The sequence below is a fragment of the Contarinia nasturtii genome, unplaced genomic scaffold (genome assembly GCF_009176525.2).
Source record: "Contarinia nasturtii isolate CC-2019 unplaced genomic scaffold, AAFC_CNas_1.1 Cnas_scaffold_493, whole genome shotgun sequence".
NCBI classification, from domain to species: domain Eukaryota; kingdom Metazoa; phylum Arthropoda; class Insecta; order Diptera; family Cecidomyiidae; genus Contarinia; species Contarinia nasturtii.
Window position 1 is genome coordinate 3,354,916 of NW_022197846.1, and position 15,858 is coordinate 3,370,773.

Consider the following 15,858-nt stretch of genomic DNA (forward strand, 5'->3'; position numbering starts at 1 on the left):
AAAAATAATAAAAAAAAAAAAAAAAAAAAAAAAAAAAAAAAAAAAAACAGAAAAGAAATCGTCGAACAAATTACAACCACGCACAAATAAAATTGTACTTAAATTGAGGATGAGGAAGATGAAAATGAAATCGAAACCAAAAAGATAGCAAACGAAAAATTCAAAAACGAGCGCTTGACATAAGTACATACATAACCTTTATCGGAACAACCAAAACAAATTTCATATTAAGTACCGTATCGTGTGCATTAAATATTAAAAATAAACATACAGTCGCAATAGAAACCGAAACACTTGTTTTCTTCTTCTTTGGTTGTTGGCATTGCCGCTTCGATCCAATTCGGCTCTCCAAAAATGTTGCAGCATTTTTTATGGCTTTGCGCGCCAATTCTTCTCATCACCGTGATCATTTCGTGTATTTTGTACGATGTATGTTGCTTACCGAGTGCCGCCACATAAATGAAGAAAATATTCAATGTGCCATACCGTTTCCATAGATTCTCCTCATACACCAACAACAAAAAAAATACTACACATTTTTCATGTATTCTCGCATTTCGTTTGGAAACCCCAGAAAATCCCATACGAAATGGGATATGATGATGATACACGACAGAAAAAAAAGAGATCTGTACAACAAAGAAAGTAATACACTGCCAAGCAGAAAGCAGAAACAACATCAAGGCAATATGCGTACTGATGCCGAAACACTGAATTGTCATAGTCACTTCTCTCATATAAATTAAGTGCACTTTAGAAGAAAATTTATGTTTGAAATTATATTTTCTATATATTTTATTTTTACGTGTAGTATGGTGTGTGTGTGGTGTTTTTTGTCCTCTTTTTCGCCTGGCTGCTTGGATTTGCTCTTATTTCGAATGTTGTGGATATGCTCCTGTTAGTATGGATTTTCGTGTTATGTCCCGATCTGTCTTCGCATTGAACTGTTGCGACAAACACACACACACACACGCCGACAACGCGTTCTGTAGTGTTATTCTTTTTCATTCAAATGAAAATAAACATGAATGTCGACGTTGATTGTTTTTTCTTGTCTTCCTCTCCTTCGCTTCCATCAGTTTGTTTGTCCCGTGTGTCTTTGAAGCCATAAGGAATGTATGTTCGTCTTCCAAATGAGATACATTTTGGGTATTCAAGAGCATCTTCTTGATGCCTTACCATTTCTCTCTCAGATTTTTTTTTCTTCCTTGGCAACGTTTCGCTTTCATCAAAGGATTCAATTATTGCGCACATTAAATCATTTTGTTTACTTGACGAACACGCGTCGTTTGTAACAACATCAACGTCATGCACTTATGATAAATAAATAGATAATCGAAAGACCGGAATACTCGGCATCTAAAAAAAGAGAAAACAACCAACACCAACCGAACACAGTAAATTATTTTGAAATTATTTTTAATATGAATTTCGTCGAAAAACGAAATTTTGGTTGAAAAAGAAAAAAAGGAAAAAATATGCTCGTGCTGCTCACCGAAATGATAATATTTGCTTGCCCAAATATTTATTTGATTGATTGGGCAGTGGGTCAAGTGTACAAACACTAGACCCGAAATAAATTTGTTTTTGCATTTTCTCCGTCTGAACCGCTTCAAACGAAATGAAATGAAATAAAGTCAACATCACAATTATTGCTCAACATCGTGCAATCTCACTGTCGCTCGCTCACCCACTCAGTCAAGCCGCTCACCCCCATCCACACTTTCAGCATTTCGTTGAAAGGAAAATTTAATATTTTCGGATACTTTTTCTCATTTGGACTTTTTATTTTTTGTTCGATGGTTTTGGCTCTTATCGTCGAAATGAAGTAACATTCCACGGAAATTAGAATCAATGCTCAAAAAGTTTACCAATGACTTAAAAGAGATTCTTTTGGCTTACCGATTCACCGAATATTTCGAATTCCAATTCAAATGAAAATCGCTATTTGCTGCAAACTCTTGATTTCTCGCTCTCCCGCGCTCTCTTTCTCTCCCACTCTTAACTTCTTCCCGAATTACATTTTAGCAGTGAAACATCCGAAACTCATCCCATTGATCGCAATTTTTTCATCAAGATTTTCGACGACTTAAGCTACAGTTTTTTTCTCATTTTATTGCTGCGGTTGAAGAAGCCATCGTTCGTCTTTCATTCGCTTTTGTTTTGGCTTGGGCGAAAGAAATAATCAATTTCCCTGGATGGAAAAATTCTTTTCCGATTTTCTTGTCTCAATCGGTCGTTCCAGCAACATTCAGACAATGCGTCTCGACCGATTTGGTGTATGTGTGCGTGGTTTTTTTCTCAATATATTCGTTCGTTTTTTTTTAAATAAAGATTTAGTTGCGCTTCGAATTACTTCCAAATTCACAAAGTATTGGAGTCAAAAAGAACAACATACATGCAATATATAATTGAAGGAAGGAAATGTCATTCTATTCAGTGAACTGAACTACGCGATTCGACAAAATCGCCGCATCGAAACAACATGAAGTGAAACTACGCTTCACTTTTTGACTTTTGGTTCAACGATGGCAATAATTTTAATAGCCTTGCCTTTTTATTTGTTTATACCAACTCTACTTGATTTTCATTTATTCGTATCAAAGTTCTTTTTCACTTTCTATCTCTCTACCTCCTCTTCTGCGTTATACGGCATTGTGTTGTTGTTTTATCGAATTCGTCGAAGGAGCTCGCTATTGAAACGACATTAATAGTTTTTATTGGTGAATTTGCTAACGTCAAAACTGAGACGACCAATTTCAATGTGCCAAAAATAGTTACGTACATAAGTACAGCTTCGTTTTTTTGTGTGTGTTCTTCGTTCATTCTTTCGCAATGCAGAAAATTAAAAAGCTGGAAATTATTTGACGTCGAACTAATTTAATGACAGATTATGGTCATTGGTCACATTTATGGTGTTTTTTTTTATATTCGTCTTTCTTTGTGTATACAAAACGAAAAGTTCTCTGCACTTGAGACGCGATGCTATTGAGCCGCATCGAACAGATTGCTGCGTTCCGGGTGATAAATGATTGTTAATAAATCAACAAACGAATGAACACAAATAAAACAAAATCCAACGACAAATTGAGTTTGCGACGTCTTCATTTTTTATATGCATTATGGTTGTGCTGGATTGATGTACTCCATCTCTTTCACCCTCTTAACAAGTTTAATGGTAAAATGGACAAATACCTACAAACATAATCATCACGCACACTCACACACACATCGAACAAAACCGAACATATCGTAATCATTAATAACGCAATAACGACACTAAAGTGTTTTTCGTTTTCGTCTTAATTTGACAAATAAGTTGAAATCTTTGTTTTTCTCATGAGCAAATAAGAAGAAGAAGAAAAAACGAACTGAAAAAAAACGTTATGCTCACTCACTTTGTTTGATATCGTTATCACAACGGGGAAAATATCACATTAATCGACAATTTTCTTGAGCTCCATTGAGTCAGCCACAGCATCCGTTTTATCAACAACAGAAAGTAATCTCAGAAAGTTACTTTGGCACCCAACACTGCAGCACTTTTCATTTGAGATGGAAAAAAAAGTAAAACGAAAAAAGTGGCGAATAACTGAAGAAAAATGAAATCGAGAACTCCAAGAGCCAAGCAAAACTTTTAATGACATATCTTGTGTGCTCTTGTTTTGTTTTCATTCGTCAATTGAATGACATTCAAAGAGATGGAGTATGAATGAATGCGTGCGTGCGTGGTGTGTCTTGAACAGATTTCTATTTTCCACACACACACAATTTATTCCATGGGATTCCACTGTGTGCACACTTAAACATAAATCGCTAAATTGCACATTTTCTTCATAAATTCGTCATGTTCGTGTTCAAATGATCTCGAAATAGTTGAGCAAAGTGTGTGTATAAATAAGATTTCATAGCAATTTCAAGAAAATTCAGCTAAATTTCCACTTGCTTGCGTTGCTATTGACAAAGACGACAACAACATACAAAAGTTTTTCGCATTTCGAAAGTAAGAAAATCCATGTTCGAGCACGAACATTCGATTGTGATGTAGAACTGTTAAGTATTCGTTCGAAGTAAATCAGGAATAAAACCATATTCTAAATCATTTTTCTGTGTGCTGTCGACTTTATCATTCGCATATGGGTTTTCTTGTTGATGTGGTTGTTGTTCATTCTATTATTGAGAATAAAAGTCGGTCGATGCAAAAGGTATGAGGGATTTGGGCTTAGCTCGATGTCATGCACTCTCTCCATCTAATTCGTATTCGGTGTGCGTAATATGAATGCATTCAAGTTCTACACATGTTTCAAATGTTTTTTTTTTGTTGTGAATCACGTGTATACGAAGAGTCAACGGTGTTTTCGACGACAACACGGTTGGTATTGATATTTCTTCTCTCTCTTATTTTTATTCACTTTTCTGTTGGTTCGTTTGTATAATACGGCCATGTTCAACATTCTGAAATGGATGCAATATCAAATGTAATATATGAACCGCATATGAGAGACACTCATTTAGAGTATCAAGTGATAGATGGGCCAATGGATTTTAGACGTTGATCACATTTTGAGGAGCAACAATAACAGCAGCACCCAGTAGAAGTAGTGTCGAAATTAAAACAAACGCCAAAACGAGACACAAAATAAGTATGCTCTGTAAACAACCGAAAAAAGAGAAGTAGAAAAAAAACGAATTTAGATAGAAGCGATGCAATTCTAGACACAATACATTTTCCCATCCATTTTTCTTGTCGAAAATTCTTGGCTATGCCTATAAATAGCGTTGAATGGTACCGGCATTACAATATTGTGCGAGCAGTGAGCGAGCCATCTTTGTGTGTACCATTGGCGTTTGCTATGAATTTAACTGGAAGATAGATGAGGTACCAAATTGAAATAATAAATATAAACGCCTCACTAAGATGATTCGACATTTGTCGCTTGTTGCATCAAGTAGTCGCGACTTTTGGTACTTTGACGGCTAATTTATGGTTACGTTTTAAATTTTTATCCACTGTATCTATCTATCTCTATCACAGCCGACTCATTCTCTCACTCTGTTTGCACGCTCGGAATCACGACGATGTTACGTTTGGCTTTATCGTTCAGGTCGTTTGCTTACAAAACGGATGACATTTTCAAGCACCTCAACTTATGGTGTGAAGCGATTTTGTGTTGAATCGATCTCTCGTGTTTAGCTCATTTGATGAAGACATTTTATACGAACAACGACAAACGCTGCCGTCTCTACAATATCGTCGTTGTCTCCACCGTCCTCGTCGTCATCTCCGTCACAATGTTCTGTTTTGTTAATGAATATCGAGATATGAAAGTCATGTTACTATTAGTGTCCCCCTTTGCCATGAGGTAATAAATTTTCTTCCAATTTGGATTTGGGTTTCATTTTGTGCCCGGTGAGATTTGGTGTTTTGTACATTTGTGCTTTGTGATCTTGTGTACATTCCACTCTTGTTCCATCAATATCGATTAAAACAAACAGTATTTTGTCTTTGAATTTTTCCGATTTTCAAATATCATACTTTTGGAATTAAAATTGACGCTTCAGTTAGCGATTCGACTTGCTCAAACTCTCTGTCTCTCTCTCTCTCACTTCGTCTGACATCATTTTAATCATTTAATTCATTTTTTTCTCTGTCGCTTTCTCTCAATTTTCGTTTCATGTTCACTCTTTGTTGTTTTCACGCAGCAAAAATCAAACATAAAAACAAATATCGACACGGAGAGGATGAGCACAGCAAAAAAAAAGTAATTTCAGGTTAATGGAGAAACAAAAATTAAAAGTGCCTCACACAAACAAACGTCAATTTCAACTAATAGCATTGAATGAACTTTTAGACAAAAAAAGGTAGAGAAAGAAATTTTAACATGGGACAACGAATGATTGAAGTTGAGTGGATTCCATTGGGGGCCGTCATCGGAATGAGTCAACTCTTTTTTTTTCACTTCATTTCCATATTTTGGTTCTCATTGCACATCCATATAGGTTGTGCATTTGTAGATCAATTTTTCTTTTTCGATTATTTGTAACTTCTTAATCGATTAAAATCAATCTTTCGATAGTTTACTTTACTTTTTATGTTTATTCAATGTTTCATTGAATCGGGAGAAAGAGAATCAAAGAAATTTTGAAACATGACAGTTTTCAACGGCATTCCATTCAATCGAATTGATTGTGAGTCTTTCAATAGTTCATTTTTCTTGGATTTATATTATTGTTTAATCCCGAAAATCGACAATTTAAATGAAACAAAAGTCATAACAGGCCGAATACGAGTTGTCAAAATATTATTGTTTATTCTAATGGACAAACAACCAAAATAAAAAAAAAACCAACAAACACGAATTGACACAAGAACTATTAAATGGAAAAACGATTGCTTAATATTGCGCCACTGCGATTCGGTGAGAAAAGGGTAATGCCACATCAAGTTGAAATGTACGCAGCATGACATAAAATTCGAAATTCCATTTATAAAAACTGTGGTCAGCCAACGACAGAAAGAAAGACATATCGTGGAATGAATGTGCATGCATTTAAATTAAGCAATAATTCAATCATGTTCATTTCATATTTGTCCACATAGTACATACAATTGAAGTGCATTCAGTAATGATGGCCGTACACACAAAACCACACAAAAGAATTGAAAATGAAAAGCAAGCGCACGATAGACGCATCATGTCCGAACACATTAAAAAGGTTATCCATTAATAATTTCGTTAAAGTATTGAAATTCAATGAGACAGAGAGAAGAGCGGCGAGATGGCATGATTCGAGTTGCGAAGAGAGCACGGCATGTGTGCGTTCGATAGGCATTTTGGACACTTTTATGGTCATGTTGTTGTTGTTTTTTTTTTTAAATTCGTTTTATTGTTGTTCATTGTAATACAAGTGTTGTATATGGTGTCCTCGTGGTTGTCGTTATAGTTATTGGTATCGACTTCCTTTTCTATACATTTCACAATAATTGCGATATTAAAAAGCATCAACAGCGCGCTAGACACGACTGGAATTGCATTGATGTTGCACGAATGCTTTATGTGTGTATGTTGGAGCAACAGAAAAAATGAATTGACAGAAATTTTTTAATCATTTCCCAAGGAAAAGAAGAGAAAGAGGCTGATTGAGCGTGGGTAGAATGGTTGCAATTATGTGAAAAGCTCTCCAGTCATCGAAAAATGTCAAAAAGAGAAAAAGAGAGAGACTGGCTTCATCAAAAGCAAGTAACAACAACTATTACAACAAACTGTGCGACCCATAACTAAATATAATAAAATCGGGACAGCTGGTATCGTGACGTTGAGTTAGTTAAATACGTGAACGATCGACAGGCTGCGGAAACTTATGCGAAAAAAAAACACACACAATAACAACAACTAACGAACAAATAACACATGTGAGAACGAGATAGAAAAACCCGAAGCGAGCAATAATAAAAAAATACCATGAACACAAGAGAATAACACAATGTACATTTGCCACGGTTCACTATCTCGGCTATAATACAATAAAATAGCAATAATTTATCGATATTGATATTTTGATGGGTTAATGGATATTGTTTTCGGAGGCATTTAATGATTGAGAGAAATAGAATTGTTGTGTATGCCGCTGCGTTTTTTTTTCACTTATTTTATGAGTATTCGGTGGCTACTTACATTATAACGAAATGCAAAACATACAAATTGATAAAAAAAATTGTGCTGGCCGAGTGGAGGAATAGAGCGGAAAGAATCTGAATTACAATAAGAACATGATGATCAATAAATAGGCTATTACTTGGGCGGAATGTTGTATATTGTCCACATACTTGTTATATTATGTTATGTGTGTAAACATTTTTATGAAATTAGATTCTAATAAAAATAAATTTTCTATGAAAATGAATGAGAAAAAGCCGCCACAGCAAGGCTACAGTGGCAACAGCTTCTGGCCCATACCATTCACACGCCGCATGAAATGTTTTGCATTTTGTTGGTGTTCTTATTTGTTTGGTATTGCAAACGGCCCAGAACAAATTGACAATGATTTTTATATATGTGTGTGTGTGTTTGTGTCATGTACATTTTTTCTCGTACGTTTAATCGAAATTGCTTTGAGTGATATGCATTGAGAGAAATGGTCGGTCTGTCGATCAAAATTTGCTCGCAGCTCGATAACAACGACAACGTCGATGACGATGAGGGGATGGAAAAAATGGTTGTATTTTGGGTTAAGGTATCACATTTAACCACTTATACTTGTTACTTGATTCATTTGTGTAACATATACACCGAAAAACCTCTCTATTTCACTTAGCACATTAAAAAACATCTGTTTCCTTCCGTTTTTCATATGAATTTGTTGTTATGATTCTTTTTTTTCGTGTGTCGGTTGTTGTTTTTGTTGAGATATTATTGCATGGGCTTTTTTCTCATTCGGCTGAGTTCACACACTTATTTTCATTTTGTGCGCTCGAGCTCATCGTCAATGCGCGCACCTCTTGAAAATACACAACAAAAACCATCGTCAGAATGACGACGACTACGTCGCGAATGCCGTCATACTAACACACATAAATAAATGTAAAAGCGAAAAAAAAGGATCTCTAATTTGGTAATAAATTACCGTCATTACAACGGGAAAACTACAAAACTTATTCGCCAGAATGAGTGAGAAAAAGGGAGAAAGCGCACACATTCGAACCAGATTGGAAAAAGATGTGTATTTCAAGATGAAGAATGGTGATGGTACACGCGGGCATTTTTGCGAATGTGAGCCAAATGTAACGTTGATGGTTGGCCATTAATTCATGAATTGTGTTTTTTTCTCTTCACTCTCGAAACAAACAACAACAACTTTCGAAAAGCGGAATATGGGAGTTGTTTTTGACGGCACTAAACAAGCCCAGCACACACGTCACGTTTCCCATTTAATTTTCGTCAGCGCATTTCAACACCCACATTTTGATTTTATGCTTTGAATAACGGCATTTCGGATGCCTATTGCATTTGAAGCACCAAGCAAAATTGTACGTCCAAATTAAATTGGCTGCCACAATGTTGGCAATACATATCGATGCATCAAATGGCATAAATTACCGCCGATTGATCCATTTGAAATGGCTGTTAAACTCAAACAAAACATCAATCTATCAAAAGACCACATTGTTTAATAATGTCGCATTGTGGCAGCCACATACAAATACAAAAACATTCTTCTGGCCATGAACAACCATTAAATCCCTTCAACACTCATAAAAAGACATTTACAATTGATAAATTTGCTAATTTCACATTGAATCGCGAATTAATTTTAAGTGTTTGCTTAAAACCTCTTTTGAATATTGCGCTTTATTGTACCAAAGCATCCCCTCATTTAAATTTGAGAGAATTTGCACAAAGCACACACACATACACTGTTTTCTGCACAGTATTTTCTCTTGTTCTCAAAACGTAAGCAAATTAGACGGAAATACGTATATACTGTATGGAGTAAGTAGTAACTACAATTTAAAATCAAAATCGTGTTTATTTAAAATTTTAATTGAAATTTTTAATGGTTTGGCATTAAAGCACGTTTGTTGAAGAGTTAAAATGAATGAGATAGACAGAGAATTGTACAACTTACTCTTTTTCACTTGCTGTAAATACATATATATATATAAGCCAACACCAGATAGAAAGACAACAAACTCGAATGAATGTAATTTACGTTATACAATTCCGATTCATTTTGTGCGCACATTTCTCAAAATATACTTAACGTAGTTTTCGCTTTATTACTTGTTTCGGTAAGCAAAACATGGAAATTCCTCTTGAACGTTTTCAATATATGCTTTGATGATGATGCTGCTGCTGCTGCAAAACGGCTTTGAAATTTTCAATGTATAAACAACGTAAGAACGAATGAACAAGAAAAAAGACGTTTTATTTTCATTCAGGTTGTGTATTTCTGTTAATTTTTCTTTCTCTCTTTCTGTCTCTCGTTTTTTCGCGTCTTTTTTTGATTTTTATTTCATCATCGTGAGTTCGACCAAACGTATTTCATACACGGAAACAAATATGTTTGTATTCCAGGAATGGTCATAAAATGGCAAAAGAATATCATTTGCTCTCTCATTATTTTTTTCTTTCTTTCTCTCTTGGCACCAAAGAATATTCGAACGAGGCAAACGAGAGCATCATGTGCAAAAAAAATGTATACAAATATTAAATACACCCGATAAAGATAACCAAATAAATTGTTGATAATTACACAGTTTAATATACACATTAGCGCAACGGTACCACACACACAGTTGCATAAAATGGAAGCAAAAAAAAACGAGAAGCCACTAAACAGAATCACCAATGAACATATATTAGACCGCAACCGAGAGAAATCAGGAGCAAGAAAGCAAAGTAAAGTAAATGCAATGATTACGGGGCCAAGGCAAATACAATATGTAGAAATAGATGAAAAAATATTACAGTGATGATTTTTTTTTTCTTCTTCTTCTAAATTTTGTGGCGATAAATTTGTAAAATGCAGTACAACAACCGCTTGGGTCGTTAAAAGAAGCACCTTGAAACAACAGCAACAGATTCAGACGAGTGATCTTCATCGTCATTACTGTCGTTTGGCTTGAGGAAGCTGATTCAAGCACGCTCGCGCGCGCACACACACACAAACGCATCTGTTTTGTAGGTCGAGTTGGATTTTTGCTTATGCTTGGAAACAGAGCGTTTTAAATATCAGGAAATCACTCATAAATTCTACAACATTTAATATGATGCCACTCAACACAAAATCTAGAACACATCGAATTTATTACATGTTTGTGCTAACGGCGGCAAGCCAATATTCCAGCGACCAATGTTTCATGTTTCATTGGTGTGCTCGTTCATCAAAATCTGTCCGCAATCGCATTGGCATGTGTTTGTCTGAAAAAAAAAGAAAAAATAAGAAAAACATCTATATGCATTACATGTGTTAGACACTATGTAGTACATACATTTTTCATGAAAATGATACTATTTTCTCAGATCGGTTTGCTACGTCTTCGTAAATGGGAGGCTTTGGATTAAGTGAATCGAGTATCGTAGTTCAGTATATATTGTATATATATATCGTTTTATCTTCTTGCATGCATGAATGAGAATATTTACACAATTATACTGTAGCCAATGTTGGTATAAATCTATGGGTTGATATCAATCCGAAAAATAAGCAATTTACCAATTGCACCTGAGATCCAACAGTTTACAATTTTTGGGTTAGTGTTTTCGCATTTTCTGTCTCGCTCTCTTGCTCTCCCCCCGTCTTTCATATTGCACCCCTTGTGCGCCATGGTAAAATAAATTGCCAAACCCTTGGTTCAAATGGTGAATGTGTCAGACAGAGAATGAATAATCTCGTTACTCAGGTCAAACTAAGCGATAGAAAAAGTCCCAAGGTATACAATATACATGTTTATGTGAATATATATAGACATTGATATAACCAAAAACATCGATATTACATTGCAAGTGATGTTTTTTTCTTCTTTCGTATTTTTCTCATTAAAATGTTTGCGTTTTATCATGGTTGCTGTGTTCCAATGCCCTATGTTTGGATGAAAAGCGTATGATCACGCGTTCAGGCACGCATTCAATATAATTTTGCTCCGGTGTAGCTCGCATTCCATTTACATGTGCTCTGTTCATTATTATTACTGTTATTATTATGGCAAGCCGATGGAATGCTGTCGATGTGTGTGTGTTTTTTTTTCGCTGGCAACTTATTCTCATCATATTTTGATTTTATTTTAGAGCGATACAAAAGTTCACCAATTTTGTTATCTGCAACGGTATTTTGTGGCTTTTCTTCAGCAAAATACTATGCAGTCTGTGTGGTTGTCGTGTGGAGCACGTATTCAGGAATATTTTTAATATGTTGTTATGTCCCTGTTTTTTTTTTTTTTGTTCAGCAATCTCAACACAAAACCAATATTTTATGTTGTGTTTACTTTTTTCAGTCATGCATATAATAAATATTTTATCCGTCGATCGAATTTCATTTCGTTATCATACAGGTATTATTTTGTTGTCTCTTTTGATGTGCAGCCGGTTGTGTAGCGACCAAAACACACGAATTATTATTATTTTAATTCATTTCCTTTTTCATCAACATCATCAACATCGCTTCAATCTCGCGCATTAGAATAGATGTTATATACAGAGCGGCAAACGCCAAATACCAATAATCATAAATGCGTGTTTTCTCACATAATTCAATATTTATTTACCTTTTTTCCGGCATATGCTCTCGAAAAAAAACCCACCACCATTACACGTTCTCCTTCCCTTTCTCTTGTGGTTCCAATTTCCATACGTACAGACTCGCTTTTGTCGAGCGCACGCACACAACCACTGATTGAATTAAACGTGATTATGTTATAAAAGCATATAATATGTCACACATTTTTCAACCTGGACTCTTTCTGCTGCGATTAACAAAAAGCTTCATCGCGCACATTATAATTCCGACACATTTTTTTTTCCTTCGTTGATGTTGTTGTTATTCGTTTGTTCGCGGTAATATAATCATATCAAAGAAGGAAAAAGCGGAGCGTGTAATAAATTTGAATGCATAGCAGATATGAAGGCAACCAAAAAAAGCCAAGCCGACGGAAAAAGAAAGAAAAAAATTGATTCGATTAGATTTTTATCGGATGTGTCAATAAATTTGATGAGAGGTAAATTAATGTGTGATTAATTTTGAATCAACTGTCGCCTGTCAATCGCACCACTTGTGTGCACAACTCCATGGAATGATGTAGCTACTTCAAACGAGTCCATTAAATATATCGATATGTCATCATATTCACGCCATAAAAATTGTCAAATATCATAAATATGTATATGCAGAATGAGAAAGCGTACATCAAATACCATCAATAATAATGGCTTAACTCCACTCGCCAACATAATAGTAATGAATATCACAAAGTGGATTCTTTTCTTCACAAAAATTCCTCGCTCTGCCACCATCTCTCTCACCTCTTTTTCAATTTCGTTTCTATCAAATAATTTATAATTTGTACATCATGCCACGCATAAAACAGTTTATTCCTTGCGGCTTGCGATTAAGATTTGATGTGATAAAAGTGGAAATCGATGTGAGAAAGAAAAAAAAACTAGCTGGGATTTTGATACACGATAGTGACACCTCTTTAAGATCATCACTTTGATATTGTGCACACGTTCCAATACACACACACACACACAGAGAGAGAGAGAGATAGAGAGAGAGAGAGAGAGAGAGAGAGAGAGCGAGAGACGAAAAGCAGAATCTTTGATAAAACGTTTGACGAAGCGCATCGTTCAATAAATCGATAGAGAGAAAAAAGGAGAAAATGTTTGTGCCGTTATCTCGATATGGAAACTGTTCAATGCTATTTAGTTTCATATATATAAAAATGTATATGTGTTTGTTGCCCGATCAACACCAATTGCCGTTAATGGCAACTTATGCAAGTTCAATAAAAGATTTACTGACTTATAGAAAATGCACTTGACATTTTGCCGAATGTGTGATGACAGTAAACAAGCCTGCAAAATTGACGACGATGACGCGCCTCGCGTTCAATTTTATTTATTTGCACAACAATAAAACATGAGTAAATTATTTTTTTATTACTTGGTGCGCCAACATCGTAAAGCTTTAAAGAAGAAGAAGAAGAAGAAAAAAAAATATTTCGTTTCACTAGAAGCGCCGCAATGAAATCAAATGTCAAAAGTGTACATTTTCCCTCATTGCGATTTTATTGCATCATCTGTGTTTGTTGTGGAGTGTGTGGACAGTGGACACATATCACCGAACAGATAGACGATCAAATTTAATGCTTTTTTACTTACCGACGACAAAACGACCAAAAGTGACAATGGTTCATTGATTCAAATGGAGATTAACAAGTCCAAAAGTGATAAGATGAACAGTTTTTACGATACTTTCGGGCGATAAACATTTTCATGTGATCATTTGATGTGGTTTTATGAGAGAGAACGCGATTATATTCCATTTGGTGGAAATTTCATTTCATGTCTCTCTCTCTCTTTATTAGTGCTCGCGCGAGCTAACCAAACGGTGATCGAATTCATTTAATCTTTAATGTTTTTAACATGACGTTTCGGGCCATAACCGTGATGCCTTCACCGATAAAATAAAATATAGCCGCGATATTATCTCGCCATGAACGATGCAAAACGAAACGAAATCAAATAGATAAATGAAAATCGGTTTGTTTCTCTCTCTCTTTCTCAATTATTTGCTGCTTAATTATCAGTAGTTTTTATTGGGTGAAATTCTCAATCTTAATTCTCAAGCGAAATGGTCAATTGTAAAATGTACACCGTGCAGGAAAACCGTGATATGGAAAACTCATGATTTAAGTTGGATATCATTTATGCCAATTAGCCACGGATATGCACGACGAAATCCGTTTGTGTGTTCAGACATTTCAATTGGCCGCACTTTACATCGACCTATGTGTTGTCTAGTTTCAGCTTCTTTGATTCGTTTCTGCAATTCGAAATTACAGTTCATTTCAACTCTTCAAACCGGATGATTAAACTTGAGAGTTTGTCATAGAGAGTATAGAGATCTTTAGAGAAAGAGAGAGAGGGAGAGAAACGAGCAATACTTTTCGATTTTGAAATAAAACTTCTGAAGAGTTTTTCGCTGTAAAAGCCACACCGCATCTATTTCTTTCTCTTTGAATCAGCGACAAATGAACAAAGAGCGCGCGTAGTATAACAAAGTCATATACCTTTCGTTGTATATTGTTCGATGCACAAGTTTATGTTTTGGGCAACGCATTACCTCATTTTGGTTTTTGTCAAATGAGTTGAGGATTTATATTCTTCTTCCACTGATTTGCTGAACATAAATTGTGATTCTTTCATTTTGGCAAGAGAATGGGAAAAAAAACTTTATCATCCGCTCCTTTGGAAAAACGGAACCAAGTACTTGTGTGTCGTTGTCGTTTGGCTCGTTGAAAAGCTCGAGTCTTTCTTGGTTCGAATAAAAATTTGAGTGAGAACGAAAGAGAAGGTTCGTTGCGTACATAACATTCAAAAGCCATTCAGTTTAATATTTTTCATATGCGTTGAATGGAAAACTACATGAAAAATCATTTCGACGACCAAAAAGTGAAACGAATGAAAACTCACATTTCTTCTTCTTTTTCTCCAACTATTCTTCCATGCAATGACCATACTTTTGTTGCGTTATTCAACAGCACCAAAAGGAAGAAAAACTTGCACAGGAAACTTTTATCATAAAGTTTTTTTTGCCGAACTCTCTTCTTTCTGGTCGGTTTTTCCTTTCAAAATATTCTCAAATTGCGCAAAAGAGAAAAAAAGGCACAGCGAACACACACAAACAAACACATAGTGAAATTGTGTGTAGAGAAAAAAAATCTTTTGAAAACCAAAATATTATACGATGAATGAGAATATGAAACGGAACGAAATGAATCGAAATGTAACTAAAAATTCATGGGAGAAAAGTCCATCAGCTAATTACGATTTTATGGACTGATCCGGCTATTCGCACCGTAAAAACTAATTCTCGGTCGAATGAAACCTGTGCAAATTAAATAACGATAAAAGAAAGCAGGAGCATTCCACAACATTCATTGAAATTACGAAATAGTTCTCTTGTTTATTATTTTATTTATGATTTCCTCCCGACAAATTGGTTACCGGTCTGAAGGAATCTCTTTCTCCGTTGCATCATGCCCAAAAGATAAAAAAAACATGCTCACATTTTTGACGAATAACGATGGTTTTCATATTTTAAAATGTATATTAAAAATTAAACTTGGCTAGTTTTGCT

The 15,858-nt window shown here is 35.1% G+C and overlaps 1 protein-coding gene across 1 annotated transcript in view; it reads left to right on the top strand.

The window, feature by feature from the left end:
• The window catches only part of LOC116339332 (netrin receptor unc-5), a 52,169-nt gene that overhangs the window by 31,019 nt on the left and 5,292 nt on the right, over window positions 1-15,858 (top strand). The gene's annotated exons all lie outside the window — the stretch shown is intronic.